This window comes from Homalodisca vitripennis, chromosome 1 (assembly GCF_021130785.1).
Source record: "Homalodisca vitripennis isolate AUS2020 chromosome 1, UT_GWSS_2.1, whole genome shotgun sequence".
NCBI lineage: Eukaryota > Metazoa > Arthropoda > Insecta > Hemiptera > Cicadellidae > Homalodisca > Homalodisca vitripennis.
The window spans coordinates 206,124,252-206,146,279 of record NC_060207.1 but is presented as its reverse complement, the minus strand read 5'-3'; positions in this window follow the sequence as shown (position 1 = coordinate 206,146,279).

Genomic DNA, 22,028 nt, shown 5'->3' with positions numbered 1-22,028 from the left:
TATATATATATATATATATATATATATATATATATATATATGAGATTACTTCTGGCCATTCCAACTAAATCAAGACAATGTTTTATTGTATAGCAGTAGTAAAAAGCCAATATCCCTTCACTTAACATCTGTTTATAACGAAAAAATTTATGAAATATTTGTTTATTTACGAGGTATATTTTATATTTTTAAATTATTCATTGTATCCTCAGTTTCCTAACATGCAGCTTTGAAGTCTAAAACATGCAAAATGCAATCAATACATAATTATATCAATAAACTTTAAACAGAATATATTTGGTACGATATAAATCTGTTTATAAATTATTTTGAATTTTATTTTTTGGATTAAACTTACCGATTTATTACTACAGAATAAAATCAGCTCTGAAACGTATTATATTTCATGTAAAATTCTCATTTAAGGGAACTTCAAACAAACCCTAACTTCAAATAGTTCCGTTATTCATGAAGGAAATTTGGTTATAATTGTATTCTTACACATTTTGTAAGTAAAATTGCGTTTACTTATATTGATCTTTATATGTAATATTCCAATATTATTTAAAAGTGATTGATTGGTTTACCTTATGAAAACTGTTTTATTGGGGACAAATAACTACTAGGATCTATTAATATATTACACGCATACCTGCGTACCTATTGAATAAGTATTTGACAACAAATAAATGTGTGTGTGTGTGTATATATATATATATATATATATATATATATATATATATATATATAAAAGCTAAAATATTGAAAAGCTTAAATATATAAATTATCTTAGAAACTGGTAAAACACGCAATAAACAGTATTTTTATCAAGTAATTATCTAACTATACATATCATAATAAATAAATAAAAATGTACTGTAGTACCGTTCAAATAAAATAAAAATATATAAATTACTAATAGCTAGATTAATATTATGTAAAATTGAACTTAGATTAACACAACTAAAATTTATTTTTAATAATATCATGTTTTTGGAAAACAAATAAAACATCTCTGGAAGTACCTAGGCCCATCTAATAAATAATAAAAAAATAGTAAATAAATAACAGTGGTATATAATAAGCCATTTTGGCTTTAATGTTTACCTAGAAGTAAAATTCTGTTAATGTGAATCATAAAACCTCATAAAAATGTGAATTATCTCAATCAGCCACATCCAATGAAATGTTTAGCTTCTGAAAGGCGGCGGGTGAGCAGTAGCTCTTTCAAATCCGATTTCACCAAATGGAAAATCCTCTTGCTTTGCATAATACATGTAACAGAATACATTAAACAGAGTACCTTTTAATGGGCTTACTTTTTGTGAGTAGAACATATCATTCATATTAAAAAAGACACTTTTCGCTTTCTTACATTTTTCCATAGTATGATTTCCAACAAATTGAAAAAAAGAATAGGCTAGACCTTTGTAACACATAAAAACAAACTATACAACTCTAATTTTAAAATATAACATTTTAAAACGATACTCACAAAATGTTTTTCAGTAGGATAGATTATTATACAGAGTGATCACAAAGTTGCGCATACCAAAAAGAACATTTATATAAACAGTAGTTCCATTTAATTAGTTATGTTAACTGCCGCAAGATAGCATCACATGTACTACCGACAAAAACTATATGCACTATTGAAATGGATACTAGCCACAGAAAGTTATTGTTGCGTTTGATGCTCTGCAGACATAACGGTTTCCTAAGAGCAGCACATTTTTATTGTTGAACGGTATTTATCGAGCCGATCACATGCGCATGTTGTTAACAAATTTTGTAAGAAATATCCAGGTGCTGCATTAACTCATAACTCAAAAAACGAGACTAGTCGTCCATTTTCGTAAATATGGATTAGTTGAAGATGGGAAAGGACCTGGAGACTGACCACCATTTTGGAAGACACTAAACTGGATGAGCTTGGAAATGTGATCATACGCTTGCTTTCAAAAAGTTTAAGGATACTATGAACGCATTCTCAGATTTCATACGTTAGTGCTCAGAAAGCTATGAACAAATCAAAATTTCGTTCGTATCACGTACGTAGTGTTCAAAAGCTGAGAGATTTGAGATAGACAAGAGAGTTTAATGTACAGTAGATGGTTTTACACATCCATCGATACCAACGGAGCTGCACAGCTTAACGTGTTTTTCTTCACTGATGAGGCTTGGTTTTATTTCTGTGGTTGTGTCAATGGCAAATATTCAAGAATTTGGTCAACCGTAAATCCACAAAACTACCATTGAAACTGTCATAAAATTAGAGTTTGGTGAGCTTTATCATGTCATCGAGTAGTGGACCCTATTTTTTACGAAGGACTGTAGAAATGTTTGTGTACGAAGGCACCATTTCACAGTTTATTTCGTTGATTGAAAATGATTAACGTGGTTGTTGGTTGCAGCAGGATATTGCCATATGTCACACGTCTAATGACAAAATGTAATTCTTACGTGGATTTTGGTAAATGTATCATATCTAAAGGGTTATGGCCTCCAATATATCCTGATCTAAAGTCTCCAGACTTTCTCCTTTGGAGTTACCTTAAAGAAAAGTTATATGAAAACCAACCGCACACAATAGATGAACAGGAAACAAAATAACAATGGAAATCAACAACATTACTGAAATATGCTGAAAAGTCTCGGCTAATATGATTAAACGAGTTCGTGTATGTATTACAAACAAGGTAGCCGTTTTAAGCATTATTTGTAAAAATTTACATAATTTGGGTAAAATAATATAAAATGAGGTTCGCTTGATTACTGTTTCCTTTTACTACTCGATTAATTTTTGCGTGACTTGAATTTCATTATGCACTCTGAGTTGTATTCTTAATAGGACGTTGGCTGTAATCCATAATATAGTTTAGAGCGTGAGAGACAGGATCTAGCAACACTCAAGACTGAAGAGGTAGCGACTGTTTCATATCTCTACCGAGCGCCCTCAAGTATTTTGCTCCACACGTCATATATTCTTGGTTTATAAAATATAGAAAGGAGAACCTCTGAAAATACTACATATTAATGCATTCGTTCATACCTTATAAAACCTTAATGTTCTTGTCAATCCATATTTTACAATTTTACATGGAACAATGTATTCTATAAAAATATGACATTTATATCCATTTGTTTAAAAAGTGTGATATTTATATACTGTACAATATAATAATTTTGAACTTTATAAGTTATTGATATATTGAAACAAGTAATATTTGTCTCATTTAAAAAGTCATAACTAAATTGAAACAAACTTTTCCAGTTTACTTACTTTTAGTGACTCTAATTAACATTAAAAATTGGTGCATACATGAAAAGGTTATATGATTTCCTTTGAATATATTTCCCGTTAAATAAAATGTTATGTATAAAAATGTTTGTAATGGATAAAAAATACTTTTTTAATAAAAATATTAAATCAAGAGACACTTAACAGAAAGACATACATATATTTCTTGTATTACTCTGTGTGACAATGTGCTACTATCCAATACGAACCAGAACTGTGTATATCACAGTTTTCCTCGTATCTACGTTAGCTGGTTTCCTTTTTCTAAACATTACACTCCCCATGTAAATATCTCTTTCCATATATAAACAATAAATTATGTAAATGCATCAGTGTGTGTATTTGATTAAATCAAAATGTCAAATTTTGACAATTATACGTTTAAACAGTTGATTTTAACACACAAATGAATTATAAAACTGTGGTATGTTTTCTTATGGAAGGATATTTTACTATATTTTTTTTCTATTGTGGGAAAATTTATTGGAAATTTTTAATGCAGTTACATGATAAAGAAAATATTTTAAATATGAACGCTCTATGTCACAATATAATTTTATACCTAACTTTCAACTACACAACCAGTCATTAGTCAAAGCAATAGTTTTTTACTGGATAACGCATGAAGTTGTTACTCCACAGTATTACGTAAAAACTAATTTAGCCAGTAATTTACACCGTCTACGAAGAAATGTTAAATCAATATAAACACAACAGAAAAACATAGGCTACATAAATTTCTTGTATTCCTCTGTGTGACAACGGGCTATTTTCCAATACAGACGAAATCTATGTATATCATAGTTGTCCTTGTATCTAGGTTAGCTGGTTTCCTTTTCCTAAACATTACACTCCCCATGTAAATATCTCTTTCCATATATAAACAATAAATTATGTAAATGCATCAGTGTGTGTGTATTTGATTTGACAATTATACGTTTAAACAGATTTTATCACACAAATTAATTAAAACTGTGGTATGTTTTCTTATGGAAGGATATTCACTATATTTTTTTCTATTGTGGGAAAAATTATTGGAAATTTTTAATGCAGTTACATGATAAAGAAAATATTTAAAATATGAATGCTCTACGTCACAATATAATGTTATACCTAATTTTCAACTACACAACCATTCATTAGTCAAAGCAATAGTTTCTTACTGGATAACGCATGAAGTTGTTACTTCACAGTATTACGTAAAAACTAATTTAGCCAGTAATTTACACAGTCTACTAATAACAGTAAATTTATACAAACTTAGCCAATCTAATTAAAAACAAACCACCAACCAGTGAGGTGAATTTTTAACGCAAATATATGTAAAAGTGCAGACTTTTGTAGATAATGCCACGAGAACCTATTTAACTATTGAAGTGCATATCCATTGAGGAAGTATAATGGTAGAACGATAACCATGGCATTCTAGGAAGTCATTACCTAGTGCTTACAGACAGGTCTCGAGTGGGCTGGTAATGGGTTCCACTTTAATTAGTTGGGTAACTTCCTTAAGTATTCATCCATTAACCCTCTTTGTACCCTCTTTGCCTTCTAGTGTTTGAAATGAAATGTTCCAATAAAGTATAATTAAATTTTTAAACAGTTTAGTTTTAACATTATTTGTGTTCGGAATATATCACTTAAAATTACTGTAAAATTTTATCTTTAAAAAATACAGTTTAATTTGGAAAGTAAAGCCCAACTGTTTAGATAACTTTGGAACTATATCAGGTTACAGATGGTAAAACAAACATACAGATTGTTTCTATCACTTTTTTAATAGAACATTAAACTCCTGTTACCTTATTAACTGGTTATTAGAATGGAAGGATATATAAATGACTCAATAGAGAATATATTGCCTGCTTAAACCCTACTAATAATTGTGTTAAATAACACATTGTCGACGCTATCTTATTTCTTGTAAAATCCTACTTTCTAATAATGCATACTTTTATACTTTATAAATCTATAATTTTAAATTTAATAACTTAATTCAATAATGTGTTTCTTTTTTATTAAATTATTAAAAACTAGGATCACGCTATATAATTGCAGAAAACATGCATATAGGGTTTGTGCTGTTAGTATAAAAATATGAATTTTAAACAATGGTTTGTTTCAATTAACGTCCTTACTTTGTTTTTTAAAACTTGAATGAACCCCAAGTTTGCTGCGCAAGCACATGACCGGCTCAGCACGGCAATCGCTGTGTGGGCACACAAGCACTGTTTCAGTCGTCAGTTTCATACAAAGGACAGCTTCAACACAATGCCATGTAGGCTGCTTAAATATATGAACGTGCATTTATTCCTCCCTATTCTTGGTAATATATTAAACCTCATTAAACATTCTTTGTAAATGAAGTACAACCATAACGGAGATAATTTTTGTACTCAAGCTTATGTGTTTTCTTGCTATTCAAAATGAAAAAGCTTAAATACCACGGACTGCTTTTGTTTTAGAATATTAATCATTAGTGTAAACTAAAAGTAGCATGTTTCAGTATTTTTTTTTTTAACTTTATGAAGTTCATAAAATCAATAACCTATTATTATTCACTCTGACTTAATTATAAAACATTCTTTTTTACACGGTTCAACATTATTTAGTTAGCGCAATCGTTATATTTTGTATGATTTGCTAATAATCTCCACTATATGTCTGTATCAATTCTCTATACAATTTACACATAAAGAACACTTAATAACATGCAGTGAGTCAGATTTATAAACATTAACATACAGGAGTAGTGTTTTAGCTTTTAGTTTAGTCATCAAACATTTATAACTGTTCTAGCGATTTAGGTTCACCCTATTAAGTGGTTTTAATATGGCTTAAGGTGTATCTTTACAAATTGTGTAATCAGTATTATTCAAAGGGTATAGAACAATTAAAACACGAAAAATAAAATACAGTGGTTGTAACAAAGTTACAAACGTTCTAACTGGTTTGAATGGAAAAAGAACAAGATATATTTTTAAAGGTCGCAATACACGTTTAGTATTAGAAGTAGAAAGCTAGCACGAAACGTTGTTTGTTTGAAGTTGTGTTCATAAATAAATCAGACCACTAGAATTTAATAAAGACAACGAGCGCACGGTGTCAAGAGGACAGACATGGCATTGCTCTAGAGTAAAACAAAGCCAACTTTATGACGCCAATTTAGCTTGTAGCTTTACGTCCAGTAGCAGACAGTAGTTGTGTTTTAGCTTTATAGTCTTGTGTCCAGTGATTGATCTAAAAAAGTATAAAGTACTAGATTTAGGATGTAATTATTTAATAGAAGAGGTAATCAGAACAAGGTACCTTTAAAATGGTGATTCCACAATTATATAATCAATTCTACAATTATATAACGTTTACTTGAATAACTTCGAAGGCTTTACGCACACTTCAAAACCGGGCTACATGTTTATTACTTGAAATTTCTATTATATTTCAGAATCATGTTGGACAAAGAGAGGCCTAAGGCTTTGCAATCCGTATGTCTAGAACAGCTTAGTTTGTAAAATAGCAAATATATCAGTTGGCAAAATTATTAGGTTTTTCTTTATTTTGGTAATAGGACTTACTATAGGTAGAACAATTAACCCATTCTCCCAAATAAGCTTGTCTAATATGTTTCGAAATAAATATGATAGTGTCTCATTAATGACATTTATTGTAATATTTATAATTTATTGAGCACTAGACTTCGTTAATTTGGTACCTAAGCTGTGAAATTCAGCGAAAAATTTTAGTTTGTTAGTATTTTAAAATAAACTCCAACCCTATGGATTATATTTTTTTCTTAATCAATTTATTTTTATTATTCCTAAACATTTCATTTTGTAAATGAGAAATTTAATTTCATTGCACCTAAAAAGAATATCCATTGTCTAGAAACTTTAGCTAAGATTATTTATTTTGAGGATATTCTATACAGAATACTCTTATCTCTAAGTTAGTGTATTATTTCAAGTCAATGTCACAAGATTGGAAACAGTAATTCAATTTATTATTGTGGTTTCTTGTTTGATTACTAAAATTTGCACTGACTACTCTAAAGCTTACTTTTAAATTTAACATTTATTAAAAAAGGGTAATATTATCCATTATATTATGATATAAATGTAACATCCAAATTCTCTATCTTTGTAACTGTTTACTGTTAATTTTACGATCTCATAGGTATATGAATAAATAATAAAACAATAGCCTTTTTAAGCAAATTTATGTTATTTAGTCATTTTTAATAGTTATATAAATAGAAAATATTCACACTTTGTAACATTTAAAGATGGCAGATTTCCGGAATCCTATTATCCCTTTATCGTTGATAAAGTACTTAAACCTGGGAATTTCGTTTCATTATAACATCAAAATTTATGTTAAATCGCATGTGAGATTTATCGCTTTTCAATGTAAACTTGATCAATATTAGCACCGTTGAACTGTGTAAATTAAAAATTTCAAATTGTCCCGGTTACAATTTAGTTATAATATATTATAGAAACTAATGCAGAAAACATATTTCATAATGCTAATTGGAACCATCATTTGTTTAAAAATAAAGTACATTATAATAGTTATACTCTCTTAAAGAAATGATATATTTACATTTTTAAAATAAAAGCCTGTTTGACTGTTCCAACATTAAAATATTGCGCTTTTAAGAGTTTTTTTTAGTTTCAGCAATAACAATAATTAACAACAAACAAACAACAATTATAAAGTATAAAATCAAAACTTGTACTGAATTTGCAGGTGTCAAAATAAGGATAATTTGATATATTCTTTACTTTCAAAAAATAAAATGTATGAATGAAAATACAGTGTTAAAACCTTGCATTCTTTAATGTGTACGTTAAATTTAAAATTAAAAGTTTCAAAAAACTTTTTAATATACATAAATCTATCGCAATGACGTTTTATTAAAGCACTTTTGATGAATCTTGTAGATGAACGTTAAAAAAACCAAATATATTCCCCGAATAAGAAATACTAATCTGTTAAGTACGGATACATATATTATTATATATATTATTTATTTATTATTGTTATATTTTTAGAGTATTTATTATATTGGGATTACATTAATATTTCACACTTTATACCTATATTTTACGATATCACTTACTTTTTACTATACCTTATTACTGTGTTATTATTATTAACATATATTTATTATATTTATTTAATAATACATTGCTATATTTATGCTTTTTTGCTCAGATTATTTTGTACTGTTTAAGTAGTAAACATAAATCACCCGTTTACTATTCTAATTTAAAAAGTTATGGTTATATTTATATTAATAGATTTTTTTACTACTATTGTACATTGAGTTAATAGTGGAATTTAAATAAATAAATCAATAATAGATAAATAAAAAGCTCGTTCTGTTAACTTTATACGAGTTATCTCCAGCATGAGATGTTCCAGACAAGTCAAATAATGGAGCTCTGATTGAATTGTTTTGTCAATATCAGATGGGATCTGAGTTTTAATAGGTTACATTGTCAAGGATTGTAAATATCTAAAACTATACTGGCTATAGTAATCGTTATAGTAATCTTGTTATAGTCATCGTTTCGTTTATTTAACTTTTATAAATATAACTAAACTGAAATTATTGTTTGGTTATCTAAATGTATATTGTAATGGAAATAAATAATAATTAATATTAAAACACACACGAAAAAGATACTGTGCAGAGCGTTAGTTTCATTGAAACCTGAGAGATAGTCAACTTACGTAGAAAAAACCATGAAACTCCCTTTATTTATACATTTATATGAGAAAAACATTTCACTCAGCAGGGTTGCAAAATTTTCCTTACGTCTTTAAATCTGTTCATACCATATCTTAAGACGGAAGTTATGGACTTACTATTTGCGTAAAGCTTCGTTTCTGTATACGTAACTTAAGATTCAATAAACTAATTATTATGTGTTTTATACATAACAGTAACAATAACATTTTATTGGTGTAGAGGTATAAGCTTCAATAACTTTTTTATAATAGAAAGATCTAAGTCTAACGTTAATACGTTGGTTTCACATAATACTAAATAAATCTTTTTTTTACTTTTATTTCACAAATAAGTGAGATAAATTAATCAAGGATCAATATGAATTAGATTAAGATACATTTCCTAGACTTGTCAATTGCATCAAAGATTATTACTTAAAATTTATGAAAAAAGAATTGAAAGCAACCTACACAGACGAATGGCAACGAGCAAATTGTCAAATACAGTTTAATTTATCAATATCCACGTTACATTTAGACACTTCACTGTGGTTTTAATTAATTTTAAATTGGATGAATACCACAAATTTCTTAAAGTATGTTCAATAATAACAAAATGTAAAATTTCAGCACAGCAGCTCAACTGTGCAGTGTTTTTCATATTCAACAGATGATTCATACAAGTAACGTACTTTAAAATTGTTCAAGCTGCTTTATCATTCAATGACTCGAGTATAAACTAACTATTACAGATTTATTCTTGGATCTGTGAGAAACAATTCGTCTAGTAATATAATACTCGTGTTACAATTTTCATCGCTCACAAAAACAATTTGTTGTATATAAACTATCGTATATTAGAGTATAGTTATACTATAAACTATCAATGAATTGAAAGATCACGCAGCCAGTTCAGTGCCAATAACGTAAGAGAATGATATCAGATTGTTAAACCCAAACAATCAATCAGCTGCATTGCATATTGCTCAAGGTGACATCGATTTTAGAGTGAAAAATCAGTGTTAGCATTCGTAATATCAGGAAAGCATGAATATACGCTAACAAATCTGGGTAGCTACTTTAATAAAACATAATAATTATTCAAATCATCCATTTATTTAAGAAAAATTACTCTGTAACCATCATTTTTAGGAACCATAAACATTCTACCTCAAAGCCCACATGCAAAAAAAGTACTTAAGCCTGTCCTTACTTTTGTAAAAAATCTTATAATGTATGTTTTGTATTTTATAATCGGCTCTACCATATATTTCCAGTTTTATTCACTCTTTTACTATTTTAAAGAAAAAGAAAAAAATTAATATTTCTAATTTTTCTGACCACTTACATAAATTATGAATAGGAATCAAAAAATATTAATGAAAGTTCTAATGAAAATTTAAGAATGGGTGATTTCATAAAATATATCTTTGCTATTCCATTGTATATACGACTATATTTAAATATTGATATGTGCGTGAGTTTTTATGCAAAAAATGGTCTTGTAAAAAATTTTTAACACTATTTTATAGGTAATTTTTGTAATACCCATGGCATTCACGATCATGTGTAGGAATAAAAGCTTTTGTTTCTGTAGTGAATACAAACAGCCAAATCTGCATCGAATTTCGTAGCTAGCAGACGTGAATAGTGATTGCAGTAATTATACAATCTTTAATTTGAATATTGTTGATCTGTTATGTCTTAATAAAATGTCTCATTCCTATTTTCATCAAACGATTGATAATCGTTTCTTTGAAATAATGAACATAGGATATATTGGACGTTTATATGGTTTTAAACTAATTGATACAAATGACGATATCTAACATTCATGATTTCTTTTTAACATGCTACAACGAAACATGTTTTATAATACCGATTATCTTGTAAAATTTTGTATATTTTCCTCCTTTCAGCAATCAGCATATGTTATTTTGATATGAAACTACCTAATATACTACATTCTGGTATTTTGAGCGGTATATTATTGAGGTTTTGAGTTCAGAACTAATCAAATCAAATATTTCATTACTCGTAATAATTTCACGTTGTAACCAAACGTCTTCATGTATTAAAAAATGTAAACACTAATACCACATCCATACTTACAGCATTGTTAATAGATAAAATCTCATTCATCCTATAAAAATTTCAACCCACTTCCAGCGCTGGAGTCAGTCACCGAATTGGACGGTCTTAGAAACCGGTTAAACGCCAGAAACACGTCAACGCTGTAGAATGCATATGACACCAGAAAGTGTTACAAATGAGCTTTTGAAGCTTTCAGAGTTTAAGCATTTTTCATGGAATTACGAAATCTGTTGAGCATATCTACCTGCGTTTATTGGCTTTTTATATCTTTATTTCCTATACTTATATTATTTATTTTCCTTTTCATTATGCAGAAAATTTTTTAAAGGCCTTTTGTCTCAAATTTCGTGGTAAATTAAATTTTAGGATGTATGGCATTTACATTATGACAAATAACTTAGTGAAAGCTGTCTTTATATTTATCCAAACTATCCGTAAATCTTCTTCATATCTTACCTATTACTCGGCTTGTTCTGCGCTCCTCCAATACGATATATTCTAATTTCTGTATATTATGTTAGCGTCTTGCTTTAGGAGACTGTAATGAATCTATAGCAGCTCGATCTGTTTTCTTATAAATCTTTGCATCAAAAGATAAATAAACTTTATAAGGGTATGTATAGCTAATTAGTTATATATGGACGTTGTGTTTCTTTAGTAATTTAAAAGTTTTAATCCTTACGCATGTAGTGACCAGAACGGTAAATTTCTGTATATGTTTGTGACGCATTTTTTACTATGGGTTATTACATGATATATATATATATATATATATATATATATATATATATATATATATATATATATTTGGTATGGATAATATAAATAGTCTCCTTTCACATTTATTATGCCAAATGGTAATTCAGTAGCTTGTTAAAGATTTGTTTGCCAATATTTGGTAAAATCAATATAACTGACTGAAATTTGTTTTAGAGGGTGTTAAATAATCACTAAATGGAGATAATTGTATTATTTATTGGAAACATAATAAATATCTACAAAATAACTGTCGTAAATATATGATACGTTACATAGTTTAAAGACTAGTATTTCCTTAACACTTTCTCAGTTATTCCCTGGTAAGAAATAAACAAAAACACTGTGTACGTATATCAGTAATTTTAATTAAAAAAAGTTATAATCATTCGTTCACAATCAGAAGTACGGGTCAAACTTTTACAAGGCATGTTTCAAGAATTCATAGGATAATCGATAAGTACCACTTAATGCATTTAGTTTTTAAGTTATTTTAGACACTAGCCAATCATGGAGGTCCACACATCAGTATGCTGAGTTGATTTATGATCTTATGAATGGAAATGGAACATTTCCTATTTTGGTCTATATTATATTATCCTTACATTATCGGATATCATTTCAACGCGATTAAAGTTTGTGGCTACTAACACGATATTTTTATTATACCAACGTAAATTAAGAATGTTTCTTTAACTCATTCCTCTTTTTTGTACTGTAAAATATTTACTATCACACTAATATAAACTACTAATATATGTCGCAATTAAACTCACCTAGTTAGTTTAACTTAATTCTTTTTTCTATGACGTATAAAGATTTCCACCATCACATAATATTATTATTATATGCATGCTAAAGGGAACGTAATACTTAAGCTTCAACGTAACAAAAATGTATTTGTAAGTGTATTTTTATGTTGAGTTATGATCGACAAACATAGTCACAAAGAGGCTTGGTAATATTCACCCTCTTCTTGGAAATTCACCCACTCGTGAACTGGCTTGTGTTCCGCTCGTGACTCTAGATATGAAGAGCACAAAATAACTCTCTCTCAATCTCACGGCTCACTTCACGTGCATCAATCCAGACATCGCGTCGAGGCGCGGTATGTTGCCTGACTAAGCCGCAAATATTTTTATTTTACAAAAGTGTCCGATTAACTGTCGTAATAGTTATACTGATTAATCAACTTAACTCTACATTCTCATAGAGTAAGTAAAGCAAGGTTGCTAGTAACCGAATAGTAACATTGGATTTTCTTTCCAGGATTGGAGGGAAAATATTTCGTTCTTAATACCATTCGATATTATCTCACTGGTAAGATGTATGGATATGACAATCATTCGTATACTGAGACGTGGAAGAATAAGCGTTCTTCATAAAAAAATATAGAATCATGTAATTACGCGTAACCATGTCTCAAAAATATTATACACTACTTTAGTTCGGTAGAGTTATTAAATATTCATATTCATAAATATTCATTCATTTCCACTATTTTGTTTTAAACATAAAAACAAGCGAAACAATGCCAATCCAACTAATTTGAAGAAAGTAAAGTTTCATATTTCTTATTTAATTGTTTATTCTGTATAGGGACATATAATCTTGTATTATTGTGACCATATATAAGTAATTGTGTTCGTGTGTTTGAACATTTAATAATTATAATTTACTTTTCCAATGGTTCCATTATTAACTATTTAAATAAAAAATAGTAGGAGACACCTCATCACGTGATGCGTAATAGGCTTTACTGAGGTTGCTTTCAAGATTTCTACTCTCTAGCTCATTTCATTTCCAAAATTTCCTGCCGACAGATAGACAGACAATCGTACAGAAAATATATTTTTCATTCTGTATAGCACACTAAAGAGAAATATGTGCCATCTAAGCAATAAGTTTTAATGCCACTCATCTAAATTTCTATTATGGGCATACTGCATGTGTTTACACGATAGAAAATCATATGGTTTTACTCGGAATGTTTATATGCACTCAGCCAATTCCCACGGAATGCACCATCGTAGAAGCTAATCTTCTGTATGTAAAAAGTAAGTTTCAACTTACTCTAGTTTACAGATAAACCTTACTATGTATATTTAGTTAAATAATGCATTCTAATTTTGGATCATTGAGTTAGGTTTTGCAGTAGTGTTTAAATAAAAACAGTTTCTTTTAGTTAGGTTAGAGAATACTACAACCCAGTGGGCGCTTCAATAAAATCTTATCACCGACTTCTATATGGAAATCCTACCAAATTAATGTTTATTTACTCTATGAAAATATATGCCACCCGTTAAAATTTTAGATGACTTTACTTTGAGGACTTTCTATATATTCTATATATATATATATATATATATATATATATATATATATATATATATATATATATATATATATATATATACATATATATATATATATATAAATTAAGTTCTCAGGTTAGTTAATTTATTCTGCGATTTCATCGTTGCTATCAGAGATATCCATAAGACTAATGTAACAAAACACACACTACTATAAACGTAATGATACATATATAAAAACGAAGCTTCATGCGAAATTTCTGGTTTATAGGTCAGTTAGTTTTCTAAATAACGTTTTGACAGAAAGACAGCAAAAATAAAATTAATGCAGCCCCTCTAGTGATAAGCTTTTCTAATGTTGAGCCAATCAGATATATCCAAAAACTAACTGAGTTAGATAACTAAATATTATTATTTAATTATAGTTAAAATAATAGGGTTCTATTTTGTAACTCCATGCACATAAGCCATTGCATTAGATCTCACGCTTAATATTCATGACCAAAGGTTTCACAACTCATGAATTGAGAATGACGTCATGTCACCAACCTAGATGTAAGCTTGGATGAAGGCAGCATGTTGATTTGGGGTCGTGACCCTTGATAAATATTTCATACAGACTGAAATGATTTAGCGTTTGTCGATAAGCTTGCTTTTAGGTTGAATGTACGATATCCACAAAATATTATTATCCCGTTGAATACGTAATTGAAATTTTAACACATAATAATTATTCTGTAAAATTTTCGATTTTTTTATAGCAACAATTCGTATTGTAACTTACTGAAATTATATTACATCGAAGAAACTTTCTCTTTTTAAAAACATATTGGTACTTCCTTTTTTTAACATATCAATAAAAGAAAGATAATCGTGCAAGTATGAAGTTTTTACGTTGGCACCTTAAAAAAATAGTACCAAATCCTAAAAACACCGCCCAATCCGTCTTAAGTCCTTGGCTTTGCCTCATTTTTTCATATGCAAGGTCGTTTAATTATGTACATTATCTCTTCATGAGACTTGGCTGGACTTTGATGTACTTACAAGATATCTCAAGAGAAATTTAATTTTTAGATTTAAATTTGTACATGAAACTTCGTTTCTACATTATAGTCAATGAAGATTTTTTGATATTGAACATTTCCTCATGGCTGAGCGTCAATCAAGTCTATCACATAATAAGCTTTCAAATTACTTTTGTTTTTCCATTGGTCCTGTAAAAGTTTTGTCTGTCAGAGTATCTGTCTGTCTGTCCCCTTAGTATTAAGAAAATAACTTGAGCTATAGGTATAAGCGAAACCAGTTACACGACATATAATGTGGCACAATCCTACCTAGTATTTATATAATCGTCAGCAACTGAAATTCGCCATTATCAGTCAATTAGAAAGTCTCTTTGCGGTTAGTTTACGCAGAATTAACATGTATTTACGAATTTCCATACTCTCCCATTTCGACGTCTATCAAAACTAGTGGCCGCTGGCGGTCAATTTCTTTGTTAGAGGGTATCTGTCAAATTTCGAAATAAACTACGTTGGATGCTAATTTAATGCAAATTCGACACAGAACTCTGTCTAAAGTTAAGAGGCAAGATAAAATAAGATAGTGATATGAAGTTTAAGATTAAAAAACAATCGTATTACAATTTTAGATACTAAGCTTTTTTATTTGTAAATAATGTCTCCCAATAATATACAAGTTAGTAATTTACCACTTTTTGGCATTTTGTCTCTTCAATTGACGCTGATTTAATATTTTTCGTTCATGACTGTTAGATGAAATTGTTTAATTAAAAAAATACTTGTAAAATTGCCATTATATGTTTAACTCTTTGAATACCTTCCTACGACCCTAAATTAAACCGTATTGGCTGAAGTTCAGTTATTTGTTAATAATAAATTTACCATAGACTCTATGATTGCTAAATATCTGCCTATAGAATGTAATTTACTTGTTACTGCACATACTAGTCTACACATTATTATCTAGTTGTGTTTAATTTGTTACTTATATAGTTGAAAGTTTTTGTTTCTTATTGCTCTACAATAATATATATTAAATATATACATACATTTTATGTATAGAATTCATGTCGGATCATCTATTTTAAAACAAGTTGAGAGATTTACAATCTATATATTTTGTTCAGAAGATAGTAATTTCACAAAAAACTGAAATGTAAATAGCTCCTAACCTACACAAAAGGAAGAAAGAGAAAGTGTAAATATTCTGCTTCTATTCTTATAGAAGGAGTTATACTTAGTTGTATTATTTACTTATATTCATATTAATGATCATAACAATATGATATGGGGCCTTCCAACCCATTCATAAAAGTCCTTATCGTCTCAAAATCGATCATCCTACTCCTATCTTATGTATTGCAAGTGCGGAAATAGGATGGTTATTTTTTACGCTTTCACGCATAAACTGTAAAACCATTTGTACTAAAATTGTATATAGACGTTCTTAGCGTCTCTCTTGTTTACAGCATACACATTATAATGTTAAGGCAAAGTGAAAATGTTTTTAAAATTATAAATAGAAATAATTCTTGATTTTAGGCAATCCTAAATGTTACTTGAGATAATTATACATTATTTCTCTGGCCATTTCGTGAGAGAATTATCTTTGGTAAATAAATTTCTTAGAATTATATAGATGGCAGAGCTATTATTTAAGTACCCTAAATTATCCTACGTCAAAGACCATATACATTTTTTTCTTAACAGTAAAAATATTTTTAGTGAAGTGAATGTTTTTAAATAATTTTTCCTTAATAAATTCAAGCTATACTTTTATTTATTTCATACCATAGCGTTATCATATTTCATACCATTATGTTAAGCCAATATCGTGAGGTAGTTAAACTTTTGGGGTTATATAACACTCACAAAATAAACTCTGGTATTCCTGAAGTGGAATTTAGTAGACTGTTAGTACCTTTTTTGATTTTGCCATCTAAAATTAAGATAACAAGTAATATGTTAATGCATTATACTTATCCTGAATAATGTACAGAAATTAAATGTTTAATCATAAAAAACCGGATTTATTCTCTTCGGAAACATTTAAGCTATATATTCTATTTCATGGCCACCCAGAGCGGCCGATTAATATCTACCCTGTCATATGCATAGTTAAAAAGACGCCCCTACCGTACCGACACCAGTTGTACATGCCCTGGACATGTTAAGGCGCAACCATGACATACAATATCATTGAGTGCATGTTGCCCCAGTTGTCCCCTTGTATACAACATATGTTAATATTCTACCATGTCATATGTCTCATTGCAGAGATGACCCAAGCGTATAGTCACTAGCTGTACACGTCCTGGACATATTGAGGCTCAATCGTGACATATACAATATCACTCAGTGCATGTAATTACAAAGATGATCGCACCTCACCGCAACAGTTTTACATGTACGTATCCTGGACATGCTGCGTTTGAATCATGGAATACAATTTGTTTTATACAGTATATATTATTGTTATAAATTGTAGTATTATAAATATTTATTTATTATTTGGTTTGGTGGCCTACCTGAAAAGCACAGGTTCGATGTTGTAAATGTCTGGAAACTATAATTTGAAATAAACATGGTTTGTTATATTTGTGATCAACTCCAAGTTTTGTATTGCACAATTCTTAATAACAATTTATCCTAATACATGTATTTACATAGCAGCATTATAAATAGATCCACTGTTAAATATGTTTTGCTTTGTATTTATTTATGGAAGACAAGTAGGTGCGTAATATATTTTGTTGCCTTATCATGCACTGACCTTTGCCATATCATAAATGTTTCATATTATTACATTGTTGTTATATTTTCGTATTTTAAATGATTGAACATAACTTTATTATATCATGGGTTTATATTTTTGAATTTTATGTATACCTTTTGTTATTTGTATATGTTTTGCTTCTAAGTCATTAGCATAGGCCTATACACCGTGTAGGCTTTTATTTGCAAAGAAGTTTTGACAGTGTGGTTGGCTTTGTGCTTAAGAGAGCAGTAATTATTCCTAGGTATGATGTAATTAAATGAAATATCCTGTAATTGAAAATCCTTCCTATTTATCTAGAACTAGGTATGCACTCTGCACACTGGGTTTGTATGTTAGATATTAGAATAGGTACATAAGGTTACATGTAAAACAAACTTAAACTTAACCGGACAAGTATTTTTTCCCATTACCACATTAATTTACAAAGCATATTTTTTGATTGCATAGTTGTGCTTTGTGCTTTAATAGAGAAGTCCTTAGGTACATGTTCCTAGGTTTTATGTAATTAAAAAAACATCATTTTATGTAACATCGTCTCAGAACGACATGAATTTAAATACAAAAATAATCAATTGTTAAATGAAATTTTATAAAAATACGAATCTTTAGTAAGCATATTAGACGCTAAAAGGAATGGGTGTTTTATAGGGACTGATATCACGAAACAATATATAACGACAAACGGAATTGATAAATGAACACACTACCTTATACTAGTATTTCATATTAGATTGAGTATTGTAGACTTTTTAAAAGTATCTGCCGGCTGAATCGCACTGTTTACCCTGATCTAACCTGAAAAAATAACTTTAACAAGTAATCAATGCACGTACTCGCCTCTACAGGACGGGACAGTAAAATGGGAGGAATGTCGTCTGCCGACAGATGAAATTGCATAGAGTTAGCTCTGCAAGCACAAACTAAGCGGATGGACATGAGTTTGTTCCATATGTAACAATGTAACTGAGAAAATAGTGTGTATACGTTTAATATTTCTATATATTTTTAATCAATCAATATTGAAATAGATTTTACCAAAAAACTTATAATGAAAAATATAAGAGATTGCAAAATAATTGTTTAAATATGATTAAGAGGAAGATGTAACATTGTCTAGAAAATGTCGTAGTGTTATGCCGGCAAAATTATGTACTAAGTATATTAAACATTTAAACAAATTTGTTCCATGGTTCCTTTTTTTAAAATTGGGTACTTTGTTAAAAATTGTTTCATTTTTCAGAAGTACATTATTTTGGGTTAATGATGTGTAATGGAAGAGATGTTCCAAGCGTATAGTCACCAGGTGTACATGTCTTGGACTTGCTGAGACTCAATCGTGACATACAATATCACTGAGTGCATGTTTCCCCAGTTGTCCTCTTGTATACAACATATGTTAATATTGTACCATGTCCATGTGTGCAATGATTCAATTGCAGAGATGATTCAAGCAGTAGAGACACCAGCTGTACATGTCTGTACATGGACAAGCTGTGACCAGGACTCAGGCTGAGACACAGAATATCACTGAGTGCATGTTGCCCCAGTTGTCCTCTTGTATACATTGTATGTTAATATTGTACCATGTCATGTGTGCAATTGCAGAGATGATTCAAGCGTAGAGACACCAGCTGTACATGTCCTGGACACGCTGTGACTCAGGCGTGACACAGAATATCACTGAGTGCATGTTGCCCCAGTTGTCCTCTTGTATACAACATATGTTAATATTGTACCATGTCATGTGTGCAATTGCAGAGATGATTCAAGCGTAGAGACACCAGCTGTACATGTCCTGGACACGCTGTGACTCAATCGTGACATACAATATCACTGAGTGCATGTTGCCCCAGTTGTCCTCTTGTATACATTGTATGTTAATATTGTACCATGTCATGTGTGCAATTGCAGAGATGATTCAAGCGTAGAGACACCAGCTGTACATGTCCTGGACACGCTGTGACTCAGGCGTGACACAGAATATCACTGAGTGCATGTTGCCCCAGTTGTCCTCTTGTATACATTGTATGTTAATATTGTACCATGTCATGTGTGCAATTGCAGAGATGATTCAAACGTAGAGACACCAGCTGTACATGTCCTGGACACGCTGTGACTCAGGCGTGACATACAATATCACTGAGTGCATGTTGCCCCAGTTGTCCTCTTGTATACATCGTATGTTAATATTGTACCATGTCATGTGTGTAATTGCAGAGATGATTCAAGCGTAGAGACACCAGCTGTACATGTCCTAGACTCAGGCGTGACACAGAATATCACTGAGAGCATGTCACTCCAGTTGTCTCGTATGTCATAGTTGTCAGTAACATCAGTATTATACTTATTTACAAAGGTAATGTAGTACCTTATGCTATAGTCCTCTGAAACTATACAATATAATTTCGAAGGGTTGGAAATGTCAAATGACGGAGTTATGAAACATTAAAGGTACAAACACTTTTCCCGCTCAGAGTGATATTTCCTTATTCTACTTGTCATCACGTGGTCTTCTTGGGCCCATGAACAAACTCGTAATGGTAGCTGGTGACTTCATCCGTTCAACCGATTTACGCAAAATAACTATAATACTAAAATCGGAGGAATTAGGCAAAAATAAAGAACGATCATATCGGACTGACAGAGGTGGCTCAGGGCATAAGCGCAGGGCGTTACCGAAGGCGAAAACAACCCTCGAGGTAATTGGTTAATTTAATATCCATGGCAATTTTTATCGCATAGAAATATATTTTACTGATTTAAAAAAAAACACACGGTCACACGAGTAACTTATACCCTCAAATTTAGAAACACGATGAATTATCATAAAGGGAATGGAGAGATTTCCATATGTTTTAAATGCTTACGTAATTCACTCTCAAGCACGTAAATAACTTTAAAACTAATTTACAATATTAGAGATAACTCGCCATAGTAAAGTAATGAACGCCTTATCTTCAAGGTAATGAAGACTACTACTACACGGAATGGTTATTGGTGCTGTACTAAGTTATTGTGGCACAGGAAATTCAGATAAGCTATCGGGGAGAGATAACGCTGCCAATAATATATAGCAAGAAGTGCCTTACGATAATATCAACAAAATGAAATTTTTTTCAATCATTAAAAAGAATTTATGATTACCACTCCAAGCACTGCATATAGTAATGTTCGAAGGGACGATCAGAATACTTTAATAACGTTAAAAGATTGACTAAAACCTCCGGTCATTAACTAAATTTATTTCTCATTGAGCTAGGTTTCTTAGCAGTATTTAGATAATAAAGGGTCTTGTGAGGTAGGGTGGGTAGTACAGTGGAACAATACGCTGAAATGAAGACTTGTTATCACATTTCAACATGGACTGTTCACACTATTATAATGTTGGGGAAGTTAGACTAACTATTTAAATGCGTCCCATCCGTCATTTATCATCTGTTTATTTATAATGAGTACCGTATCGATATTCTTTTCAGATTTCCTTTTCTGGTCGTTTTTTATAACATGTAGCTTTGATTTTTTCAATTCTACCATTTGTTCAATATATTATCAGTTTTTCAGCAGAAAGTTACATCCTAATTAGACACAAAAACATCACCGTAACTTCAAGTGTTTGGGAGTAGTTATTAATTATAATTAAGCAGACAGGTGCTAAAAGAAGCGAAATAGAGAATTGTGTGACTGACAGAGTTATTTTTATTTATTTAATTCATTTCCCTTTATTTCCTCCTACTTGATCATATCTTAGATTTTCCATCACTATGTTTGAACACGCTATACATATTTAAACTTGTACAATTGGCAATTATATTACCAGGATAGGTAGGCTATACACATGATGGAATGACATGGATATTAATGCAATATACATGAGGAAGTAACATGATTTTTACAGAAAATATGTTAGCTAGTCCAGTAATGTTCAAATATACAGTAACAAATTTTAACTTCAGCCTTTTTTCCAGCGTGGCCAATAATAATTATTTAATGTCTACAAAACCTTTATTGAAAAACAGCAAAATGAT